Here is a 13417-nt window from a genome sequence, read left to right on the forward strand (position 1 = left end):
TCAATAAATCTGCATGGAAAGGAAAGGTGTAATAGAATTCGATGGGTTGAGCTTTTCTTTGGTTCCCAGAACTGATATTTCTAAATGTCTTTTTGGAAATTTGACTTTGGAAGACATTGGTCTACCGATTGAGAGCTTCCACTGTGATTTGGATACTTCGTTGACTTCATAGACAATAATGGAAATTGAATGCCAAAAAAAACATGAAATGTCATATGTGATCGCTCAAAATCTTCGCGACAAGACAGCTTCTCGTTCCATCATTAAATCGCCAAAACAGCTGTGGAATTTTTGCTAAGTCTTACCACCAGGTATGTCTTACCACAATAAACTAGGAATTACTGATTTGCCAACACAAGCTATATCTTACCACGATAAATTAGGAATTATTGGTTTGCCAACACCAGATATGTCTTACCACAATAAACTAGGAATTATTGATTTGCCAACACGAGGTATGTCTTACGATAATAAACTAGGAATCATTGGTTTGCCAACACTAGATATGTCTTACCACAATAAACTAGGAATTATTGATTTTCCAACACAAGGTATGTCTTACGATAATAAACTAGGAATCATTGGTTTGCCAACACCAGATATGTCTTACCACAATAAACTAGGAATTATTGATTTGCCAACACAAGGTATGTCTTACGATAATAAACTAGGAATCATTGGTTTGCCAACACTAGATATGTCTTACCACAATAAACCAGGAATTATTGATTTGCCAACACAAGGTATGTCTTACGATAATAAACTAGGAATCATTGGTTTGCCAACACCAGATATGTCTTACCACAATAAACTAGGAATTATTGATTTGCCAACACAAGGTATGTCTTACGATAATAAACTAGGAATCATTGGTTTGCCAACACCAAATATGTCTTACCACAATAAACTAGGAATTACTGGTTTGCCAACATCATGTATATATTACCACAATAAACCCGGAATTACTGGTTTGCCAACATCATGTATATCTTACCACAATAAACCAGGAATCACTGGTTTGCCAACATCAGGTATGTCATAACACAATAAACTAGGAATTATTGGTTTGCCAACATCAGGTGTGTCTCACAACAATAAACTAGAAACTATTGGTTTGCCAACACCAGGTATGTCTTAGCACAACTAGAAATTATACGTTGGTGGTCTAGTGTAAGGGTGCAGAAAAATTTCGGGGAGCATATAACTGCCTTTCTCAAAAACTTTGACGAATTTGAATGTGCAACGTCACTGTTCGGGATCCGATCGGCTGTGGCGAGACGCTATAGTCAAATGAGCCTACAATGAGCAGCACTGACAAAGACAACTAATGGCCAGGCTTGTGTACAGTTGTTATTCGGACAAAAGACATTCATCAAACATTACTGTGTACATTCATTGGGCTTACGTTCATTGAAACTTACAGACACCTAACAATAGCTATGTGAATGAACGCGGTAGACGACGTGAGACGATTAACGCTACATTTGATGCAAGATGGCATTGCCCACTTCACGACTGATTGTGAGAGGCTAGACATTCTAATTGGATACGTTCTAGCAGTTGAGCACCTTGATATTGGGTTGATTTTCGAAGGATAAATGCATTCACAATTTAATTCCGGTAGTTTGTTAAGCTGTCGGTAAAAGTTAGTGATAATACTTAACCATTCATTTACTGGTTTCGTAATTTTTGTGATAACACCTGCTTTTGGCTGACCGTTTGATCGCTTACTTCAAATCGACGTGTGGACCTGTATTGTAACAGTTTGTATGTAGACCTTTAACGGTAGGCAATACGGATTAAGAATGCGCCGATCCTCATGTTTTACTGACCTTCCATTGTTAAATTGTTTCATATTATTGAACACCAATGGCTGTTCCTCACAAGTCATGGGCTAGACTGATCATAATTTTATTTATTTATTTATTTATTGGACTGGCGTTTTACGTCGTACTGAAGAATATTTCACTTGTACGACGGCGGCCAGCATTATGGTGGGAGGAAACCGACCAGGGCCCGGGGGAAACGCCCGACCATCCGCAGGTTGCTGGTAGACCTTCCCACGTACGGCCGGAGAGGAAGCCATTATAAGCTAGACTTGAACTCACAGCGACCGTGTTTCATAATTTGAAGTACTGTCGATAATTATATATTTATAGTACATTATATACAATTAATAATTTCTGTAAGAACGTTTGATCATAGTTCTTTTGAAGCTTTTGGAATCTAAAGGTTAACCTGTACCGGGTATTAAATGGTATGTAACAATGTGTTTGTCGACTGCTATGCCACTATAGGGAATTGCGTTGAGATTCTTCTAGAATCTTCGTTCCGACAACTTGTAGATCTATATATAGGTCGATTTGGTTAACGTTGCTAATACAGTGGTCTGCAGTATTCATCAGTTCAAATGGTTGCATACGTAAGCCTCGTTTTGGTCCTCTTCTGAAGCCCCGCGTAGCCGGCTGAACGACTCATCCCATTGGTTCTCTTACCTTCTCCAGCCCCTGCAGTCAGCTCAAAAACTCATCCCATTGGTCTTCTTACCTTCTCCAGTCCCCACGGCGTACTCAAGAATTCATCCCATTTGTACTCTTCCTTCACCAGTCCCCACGGTCAGCTGAGCGCGTCCTCTTACTTTCTCCAATTCCCATTGTCATTTTGACTTTGCTAGTCCCCACTTTCTGCTGTGCCACTCTTCCCAATTCGTCCTCTTACTTTCTCTATTACCCACAGTCTGCTGATCCAATCTATGAGTCGAAACAGACATTCGTATACCAGCCGTTAACCCACAAGGAAGTTCAGAGTCAATAATCTCAAGACCATTTCCCAAAACGACCTTTAACACGAACTACCAAAGAACTAAGAAAGTATATAAAGTGTGAAATAGGACAGAGTCACGCAAAGAGAAGCCGTCAACAGTTTTCATTAATGTAGGAAAGACACAAGGTGTGTTCTAAGTGACTGAGTGAAATCAGTATTCAAACTGTACCATGCTAGAATATAAGTTGTGGCTATTAAAGTATTATCAAAGTTGCGCTTTGATTGCAAGTGTTCATCTATCCACAGTGGCGATCCAACTCAACACGATGAATATACAGTCCCTAGCCCAGGGTTTAGCGAAACTAGATACAGCCTTGAAGTAGATAGCCAAAGATTCTGGCCATATTTACTTACAAGAGAATTATACTCATTGTAAAACTTCAGAAAATTAGAGTGAAGGCGTTTGGTGGAATTACCTTGACACACAAGTTTTGTGCAGTAATAACTTGTGACGTTGATCGAATCGTCACATAACACGCAGGATCTAACGAATGCTACAAGGCGAAATATGTACAAGCCATATGCAGGACCCCTCGGTATATTGATGTCCAAGTAAAGACAATTTACAATGTCAGAATTGAAACTATCGCTCTTGTAGTACAGTCTGCGAGAGAGGAAACCATTTTGCTCTTTGCACAAATATAGCTCAAGATAAGATGTACTGTCTGGAGGGTCTGTGGTTTGCTTTAAATCAAGCGAAAGTGGGCAAATATCTTTCACAGCCTTTGCTATATGTGGATTGTTTAAAGCTAGCAGACTATCAATATACCGTTTAGTGAATGAGAAAGATCGGGCCGAGTGAGGATTACTCAAAAACTTAATAGATTCTGCATATAGTCGTATTTACAAGAGAACAGGTATAGGTCAACTAAAAGGGGAGCAAAGTTGGTGCCCCTCGGAATACCTATACACTGTTGGTGTATGGTTTTACCGAATTTCACATAGATCTTGTTAATGAGAAACTCAAACAACTCGATGAACGATGAAACATCCCATGAATGGTAACCCTTGCATGTAGACGAACTGAAGAAGGCTTGGTGTCTTTGCCGTGAATGTAGCGGTGACCAATTTTATCAAACACCGATATAATTAGTGATGAAATTCTATCCATTAAATCTGTGTGAGAAATTGTAGTGGAGTGGAGAAATCCCAAGTAGAGATGGTCTTACATTGTACGTGTATTTGAGAGTCTATTCTTTCAGTGAGATGTTTTGAGTTTTTATGTATCCACATACAGTTAACGCCTTTATGTTTCAATTGCACAACAGTACTTTTCCAAAATGAGTCCTTTGTTAAGAGAGTAGATACAAGTTTGGTGGTACAGTTTCTCGATCCAGCAAAAAAGCGAGCTTTGTATCCGGATCTATGCATTTTTGGAATCCAGCCAAGTTGTGGTTGTGGTACGGATACACTCCTCTGTTTGAGATAGGACTGATGCTTTTTAAATAGTTCCTCGAGGGTATTGGTCGTTCTAAAATACGTTGATGTTGCGACTGTTGTTGTAGTGATATTCACGTCTTCTACAAGAGGCTGATAGTAATCATTCTTGTTGAAAAATATTATATTATTAGGAGCTTTGTCAGGAGGAACAATAAGGTATTTTCTCTGAAGGTCATCAAGTGCCTTTCTTATGGTAGGATCCTTCAGAACTTGTATTAATATAGTGGTTTAGTATATTGGTAGGAAATGCATTGAGGTTCTAGTGTGTTGATTTAGTTCGGAACAGCATTGTTAACCTCTGGATCATTTTTACTTCTCTACGCACGACTATCAGCTGAACGGCTCATCCGATTGATCGTCTTACCGTCTCGCGTCCCCACAGTCAGTTCAACGCCTCATCCGATTGGTCCTCTAACCTTCTCAGTGCAGACAGGTAGCTCCTCAACATACATGTATTCGAGATCACACACCTTTCTACGTGATCCTACATTATGGAGACCAGGCTCGTTCATAGATGGGCGCCATTAGCGCAGTGATTTGGGGATAATTATTGATAAAGGAGTACCAGATATTTGATAAGTATTTTCAGATTCCTTAATCTTAATCAGTCTTAATCTGTATCAGTGGTATAAAAAGAAGCAACTACCTGCATCTGAATTAATCCAAAACATCCAAAAAAATGCTCACGTTTTAGCTAATGAATATTAAGCTATTCAACATGGCATCAACCCCGAAAGACGGCATGAAAAGAGAGTTCGAAGAAGTAATTGCGTATGCCAAGGCAAGCGGTGGCGTTTCTATAGAGCTAAAGACAAAGCAGGTCACCGCTCTTCGTGGAAAAGAGAAAAGAGAGGTCATTGCAGTCTAATCTACTGTTGGAAAAAGTCTTGTATATCAGCTTATGTCTTAGGTCATCCAGCGTCGAGAACAAAGTGTAGAACTCACGATAACTATTGTTGTATCCCCTGTGAATTCTGTTATGCAAAATCAAGTGGTAAGTGTGTGAATATATTTAAATTGCCATGGTTCAGCTTGAGCAGGGAGGGAGATGATAATAATACCCACGAAGATAGTGCACTGCTCAACAGTTCAGTAAGTCCGCCATCGCGTGCAGTTGTTTTCATAAGACGAAAGTAGTCACCTCAGATCAGGTGACGTAATGCAAGAGCCTCGCTTTCGGCGTCGCTGTTGTAAAAAGTATGGCATCCAAGTCTATTAGAGATTTAACCTCAACGGAGGCAGTAGATACGTCTCTATTTTAAAATGTTCACCACATGATTAGGCAACCATTAAAGCTTAAAAGGCAGAATCGATATGTTTTCACAGATGTGTGCATCGCACTGAGAGACCTCCACACGATGCCTATTCTCTATAGCAGGCAGTACTTTTATCGTCACGTGTGATAATTTATCAAACACTGTAGATGTTAATCAACGCATGTTACATGCTATCAAACTTCCACGAGATGTGGCATGTGCTATCAAGAATATCGAAGCTAATCTATTTTGCGGTCTTTTGTTGATGAAGGTAATAAAATTGATTAAGCTTCTAATCTCGAACATATATATGACACAGAATAACAAACAGACCTGTAGCGTTACACAGAACAAGGCAAAGTAAAGGTTTATATAGTGGCTCGTTATTCTGGTTCATAAACATTGATATGGATACACATCTGACTGTTTTGCTCAGGGCTTTAAACTCTTAAAGCAATACTGCAATATTGCAATACAATCTTATCGCAAACAAACGATTTCTATCAGTTTTATTTTCTCTGTCTGTCATGTAAATGCATTTGAATGCCTGAAATTAGTGTGCTATTTAATTTCAATATGAAGATGTAGGCGGTCGAGTTGACCCATTTATCACAGATCCTGGCGTATATCCAATATGCAATCACTGAAACTCTTACCAAACGAATGTCATCGACCCTTCATTGTTACCAGCAGTGAGAGTTGGGGAATCTCCATGGCCAGGTTTGAACCCCCGTCTTGATCGTGTTTCCTAGCAACTGGAAGGCAAGCAACTTAACAACTCGATCAGGACCCGTTTCCTCTTTCGCTATGTTAATTAATTCCCATGAAGCTGATAATCCGTAATTACAATTATCGTTACCATTCCGTCTCAAAGCTATCTAGGACAAGGCGGTGTAACCAGACCAGGTTTGTATCTCGGTGGCTTTATTTGTATGTAACTAGACGAGCATATACATACACAATGCCAACAGTAAGTAAGCAATGGTATGGATACTTTGGGCCATATGGGCCTTTGGTGATTAGCCTGTCGGCCATGCCGATATGTAACAATAGGGCTGTTGTAAGGAAACAATGGACAGCTGTCTGTACAGATTTTTTTATCATGCCAGCATTACCATCCTATATGAATAGCCCAACTACAAGCACGCTTTATAGTATTGTATTTACCGTTGAATACTAACCATTGTATGACCATGATAACACAGGCGCGGCCTATAAGTGAAAAATTCTTAGCACGGCGTTAAACACTAATCAGTCGACGTAAGAATGAATACATTGAGCCATCTGGGTAGTGTAGAACACGTTGCATAGGTTACAGTCTTTGTTATGAATCATACTCACTTATTAGTGATATACATTGTACTATGTCTGTACACTTTCACCTCATTCTCTGTTTGTGATTGGTGATTGTCTCACCGACATAAATTGTTTAATACATACCCGGTTGATTAGATTCAGCGCTTTTTATACAATCAATCGATCACATTGATAATAATAACGAAATGCCTAATCTCTACAGGACGTAGGAAGGTGTGGCCGTGTATTAAACTGCACTGCCGCATCTCTGATTATACGTGAAGGTACTTCTTCCCAACTATAATCTGTAGTCAATCGCTTTCTCTGCCTGCCTAAGGCTATAACTTCTTCATATCAATAACGAAAACTGAAAGCGTTTAAGACCGACTACAAAAAAAGGACTGCCTATCGCTCAACATCTCCTCCGAGAAACAGCTTCTCGGTCTTGACTCCACTCCAACAGCTGTAATTTGATGGAGATGACTGAGGCTGTGCTCACATGAAAGCCACAAAGACATAGCTTTACAAATACCCCCAGATGACTGTGACGACTAAGGGCTAACCGGAGCACCCAGGCACCATTGATTCTATTCTACAACACCACCACGAGCATGAACTGACTTCTTGATTTCCTTTAGCGCCCAAATTATGGGACAGGTATAATATCATTGCAGACGCGTACAATGGGTTATTCGTTCTCCAACAGCCTATTTAGCCTTCCAGAAGAAATGATTTTTAGCGATAAGTGGATGAAGGGATAACCTTATGAATGTTGCCAAGATTGTACGACTTCAAGATGGCGGCATTATAAGCTATGAATTATTGTTTCTCAGTGTGGAGTAAATCTAAATCGTAAGCAAAGAGACCTCTGTATGTTCTTTATCGGAAAATTTATACGACTGTGTCCGTGTAGAACTGGATTTCACTCTGATGGACATCTTATCCTGTGTACCCTATCAGAACAAATGATTCTCCAAGTATAAATGGAGCTGACGTATATTTATGGCAGAATGTTTAGCTGTCAGTATAAACTGACAACAGTATTAATATCCCTTTCGACCCTCACATTCCTTTGTGTGATGATAAATGGTGATCACATCTTCTTTAGGCCGATCCTTCTGTTCTTTACTCGATGTCATCGCCCGATCAATTTGCAGAAGGCCATTTCTTAGTGGTTGCAGTTCTATAGCTAACAGTCTGATGGGATTTGCGATATCATCTTGTATTAACCAGTTTGAATGCGGATGACATTAACATGACTAATTATATGGATAGATTAAGTTTTATTTCTGTGGAAGAAGTGTCCTCTGTTCCCCGGCCGTGACATATTTTGATTACCTTTTTTAAAGTTTTCAGATGATATAAAAGCTTCGTAGGTGGTTTTCATGGTCTTCTCACGGCGTGCGGGTAGTCGTGCACTCCCCCTTCCCCCTCCAACCCCCCGGCCTCTGTCAGGTTTCCTCTCACTGTAATACTGGCTGTCGAAGTATATGTGAACATGTGAATCATCTTTGAGTTCGACGTAAAACTCCAGTCAAATAAATAAATCAGTCACTCAATTAATCAAATTGACATTGATTCCCTTCCGTTATGGGGATCTCTGCAGAACATGTATCACTAGTAAGCACATAACAAAGGCACCTAACGCACGTGTTTAACCCGCACTTAACATTTAACTTAACATTTTTTGAAATTACAGCTTTGTCGACCTGTTCAACCCAAAATCTTTGACCGTTGTTTTGCCAATATAATTTATTTGTAGTCAGTTATTACACTATACACAAACCTTATGCCAGCAACAAATATATTTGTGCCTCTGTACTTTGACCGAGTATGAAGCTTTTGTGGTTAATACGTCCACTGTACAGTTTAATAACCATGTATTTTTATTTTCCGTTCGCCTAACATTTCAAACCGATCATTTTAGTTTTTCTCATGCCACAGAGCCATGTCCTGGTCCAAATGCTATATAATTTAATGCGAGTGCGTCTGGTGGCGATTAGTATCCATGCAAATCTCACATCCTGCTTGAGATCTGCGTAGTGTGATATATCACTTTTAGTTCAGCTGTGCTTCAGTATCACAGATGATGCAGATGGCCAGACCACCCCTTGGCGAGCATATATGTGATTTCTCTAGCCGCATTCGATGGCTTTGTCTGTCTGCTCACAGCTATAACTCAACAAACAAATATTAATATGGGAAACTAAAAGCAGGCAATACTATGGAGAAGGATGGCCTATCGGTCAACCTCTCCCAGGAGAAACAGCCTCTCGGTTCTGGCTCCACGTTAACTCACCACAACAGCTGTAACACGTTGGAGATGAGCTGTTGTCCTCGCGCCAAAGACGACACATGGTGGTTTCTTATTCTCTAGAGGCATGTGGGGAAGATGCCCTAAGCGGATCACTCACGTAATATGTAAAGCACGGTGTTGGGTAGAAAACAGTTTGTCATATTACTCTAACCGACAGCAATGTTGGGAGAAGGGGGAGTGACTACCTCCTGCATTATATCTGAAACTGGATGCTTAAACTCAGGCTTCGTCCACTTGGTGTCTTAAAGGTATCCATTAAATCACACGGCCAATTTCCTCAGGCTGGTCTTCTGAGATGATTCTCCAAGGAACAATAATAACCCGTTGGATGTAATTACGTCAGCTTGTTTAGTTGTCAGTATAAATTAGCGACCATGTCCATATCAGTTTACTCTCTTCCCGTCTCTTCCGTTTTAAGAAGATATCTGATGGTTAAATAACGATGGTTACCTGATGCTTCTGTTGTTTATCTGTTCTAAGCGACGCATTATCGGCAGCAAATAAGGCCGTTGCGAAAAGAAAAAGTTTTATAAATATTCTTTAATTGATAGTTTCGTGGGTTCCACATAGGTCTGTGCCAAATTATGAACAAACTGTTACGATACAGACTGAAGAGGCAGGGTAATAGATTATAGTGATTATTGCAAACACCAGCGTGTCAAGGATATACCATCAAAGATCTTTCTGATTTACTATATATGCTATAATAATGAACTACCAGCTTTAAACAAAACGTATAAAGCAAAGGCTATGAAATTTATCTGCCCTTCGCCAGGTTTAACAGAAGCTACAGACCCTGTACAAAGACCACGGCAGTTTCCTGTCACACAGACTTAACGTCAAGATAAATAGTTTCAATTTTGATACCGTGGATTATCCTTTCTTGGATAGCAACGTGCCGAAGGTTCCTGCATATGGAGTGTACATATTACGTCTTGAGGCATTTATTTAATATATCCTGTGTGCTCTATAACAATGTCCTTCAACGCCTCTCTCCAACATCATTGGAAACTGTTCAAGAGCTTCTTTTTACACGAATCCTTTTCAGTATCTTGTTTTACATACTTTCTCAGTTCTCATTTGTTTGTGATGGACGTTGTTGTACACATTGGTCTTACGATTACTGACTTGAGACTTCCATTAGGGTTGAAGATTTTTTGGAAAAATGTCTGTTCAGAAGCCTCAATCCATACATATAAAGATCTCACATCCGTCTCTCCGAGTCTCAGGTCAAAGGATCACTGGGATTTTGTTGTTTTGATGGTAATCTTAATTTTTCCACATGTTTGGGTTAATAATATCTTTTATCTTCTTATACTAGTGGGTAAATTTCTTCTAGTATACACTAACTGGACTTTGACAAAACTGAGCGCACATTTCTAAATGGAACCAAACATCTCTGGATGTTAAATGCTATGATCAGCGTCATCTGTTGCTTTAAGATTAGTCTGAAATACACGTGTGTCAAACCTTTTTGTCTAATTTAAACACGTTGTGGTGCATGTGGTAGCCACTATAACTCACGCGTCTACAAGACTGGATCTATGCATCGAAAGTGACTTTCGCATAACAGTCGTCAACCCAAATGCACGTTACATGTCGTAAGGTTAATTCCCAAGACGACGTTAAAAGTAAACCATTAAAGAATTAAGCAATTAGATAAAGTACGAAATTATGATGGACACACGTCCAGATTTATAGCAAGCTGCGATGTAGACAAATGAGCTGGATGTCATTTGGCATGTGTCATGAAATACTGAAGTGTTTAGTTTGTTCCCAGATCAGTTTCTACTCCGGTTGTCATTACAATGTAGCTTCATTTACACTAACATGAAAGTTTGAAACCCTACTATATGAAGAATTGTTCCATTAGTTTTCTTGAAATGAGTGCCAAGGAGCACCGGAAACACTGGCTAAGCCGTAAGATCATAAGATATCTATTTAGCATAAACATTTGTTACTGACTGAGAATGCTGTTGGCACGTCCATATCGATTTTTGTCCACGTCTTTGACAGCTAACAATGTACTCTATTTGTAAACATTCATCATCCGTCATAGTTACGTAACTTTTGGTTCAAGGAAACGCGATTGTATGGCATGAAATTAGCTTACATTTCTACAAAGTGAGTCATTTTAAAGGGAGAGGGGTGGCAAAATAGGCATACGGTACTCCGTTTGTTAGGCGCGTGTTGTGGGTTTCACCCTTCTTTTCATGGCCCTCTGTTGTTATGCCATGATGAGCGGGAACTGTGAAAGGCTGTCAGATTGTCAAGTCTACTGATCCTGGACGTGCGTCACATTATTCATTTGCATTTCATGTCTTACCGCATCAAACAAAAATGCGCTTGTGTTAGCCAATACATACATGATACTGGTGTAGAACTGAACGGTTTATCTCCTGCAAATCTTTTTCTTCCCCAGACTTCTTCGATAATTACTCTTCCAGGTATGCAAGCCTAGTTCATTCATTTTGTATCCTGGGGAGCAACTATAAGTAAAGGCTAACAAGCTTGTAGACGTCTGACAGATAAGGGGTGTGAACTGTCAGTTTATATCAGCGAGAAACTGCCATTGTATATCCGCAAAACATATCCTGTGAGGGAGAAACAGTCATAATAACATCTTGCATAAGACATGCTCTGCTGCTCGAAATTCCAACCCGTTCACATCCGTGACAAAGAATTCGCCGCCGATGTGACCTTATTCGAGACATTCAACGTCAAACTGGGTTGATAACTGACTCTGTTCTGGTAATGTGTGAGGGTTTGAAAGCAAGTAAACCGTGCAGTGAATCGAGACTTCGGGGATAACTAACTGTTATACTGGCTACACTTTTCTGTTACAACCGGTTACACCACCTTGGCCGTCCACATTTGGCTCTCTTTTATATATAGGTTTATTATTTCAAAACCGATATTTTTGTTTGGGTTTTCATTCTAACTGGTGTAACTGGTTGTAACTGAAAAGTGTATCCACTGTAACAGCTAGTAACTTGTCACTATTTAAAAACGTAACTGAGGTAAACTGACAAGAGGCCGTTTTCCTCGGTTATGTACATTTGCCAAATATCACATTGCCGTCACCGCTTATGTTATATAAGAAAGCGAAGACATTTCACCGGAATTGCAATAGGGAAAATATGTATCTTTGTTACGGATTGAATGCAAATCATTAACAATTTCAAGAGTACATTGCGCTAACTGGCTGCTTCTGTTAAGCCGTTGACCAATCAGTTTGCGCGTCCGAATCCAGGACCTCTACGCTGGTTTTATCTTTGCGGCATTATATATCAAGGAAATATAAAAATATATTCAAGTACGAGAACATTAACTGCACTGTAAGCAGTATATGTGTTAAGAATTTTGATTTCTTTTTAATGTCTAAATAAATTATTATAAACTTATTTTTCTTGCAGAATCTGGCCGGGTGTAAGTAGCCTTTACATAGTCAGCATGGTGCTTTTATGAACGGCCATGATCAAAGCACGACTGACATACCTACATGCATATTATAGTTGCAAGTTTGAAACTTGGTTTGAATGTCATGTCTAAAAGATTGACTGTCTTCCTTACATCACTGATACCGAAGATTGCTTCTCGGTTGCACGTTTCGAGCTTTGGTTACTGTTTATGTTATTATATATTCTGTTGTTTTGAGGTCGTTATGGAAATGGGTCTTGTGATTATTAATTCGGAACGCCCCTTTCATTGTCCCAAAGTTGTCAAACTTCATACCTAGATTGACCTGCAATGGTTGTTTAAAAGGCGAAACAAACTACAATATATGGGCTTCACAAAGTTTGTAACAACCACAGTTAGGTAAACTGTAAGTCTTATTTATTGAATACTTGTGTGGACTTCTCTACAAAGCGCTGTGTAGAAGATAAATACAGCCTTCTTTTGTTGCTTGTTGCTCTTACAGAACATGCCCATGTAGGGCTTCTTTTCTACCTTACTGTTGCGATTTGCGAAAAGTAGAGCTTGACTATTGAAATGAGACAGACAATATTAATTTACTGTACACTGTATTATTTTTAGTAAGTCTTGTGGCACACACTATACTGATAACGTTATGTCTGCGAAATTTTCCAGATGCCTCAGATATGTAGTGAATCTTAATCTTTATTGGATAAAAGATACTGGACTAAAATCTAGGGCGTCTACCTTTCACTGAGCCTTATCGAATTATGAGACTGTCTAGAAATAAAATTTGACCTACCGCCCCCAGAAGTACTTTTGTAGCGTTAATGAACTATTTGAAAATTGCCCCACAAAAGTCCACGCC

The sequence above is a fragment of the Liolophura sinensis genome, chromosome 9, assembly GCF_032854445.1.
Source record: "Liolophura sinensis isolate JHLJ2023 chromosome 9, CUHK_Ljap_v2, whole genome shotgun sequence".
Lineage (NCBI taxonomy): Eukaryota > Metazoa > Mollusca > Polyplacophora > Chitonida > Chitonidae > Liolophura > Liolophura sinensis.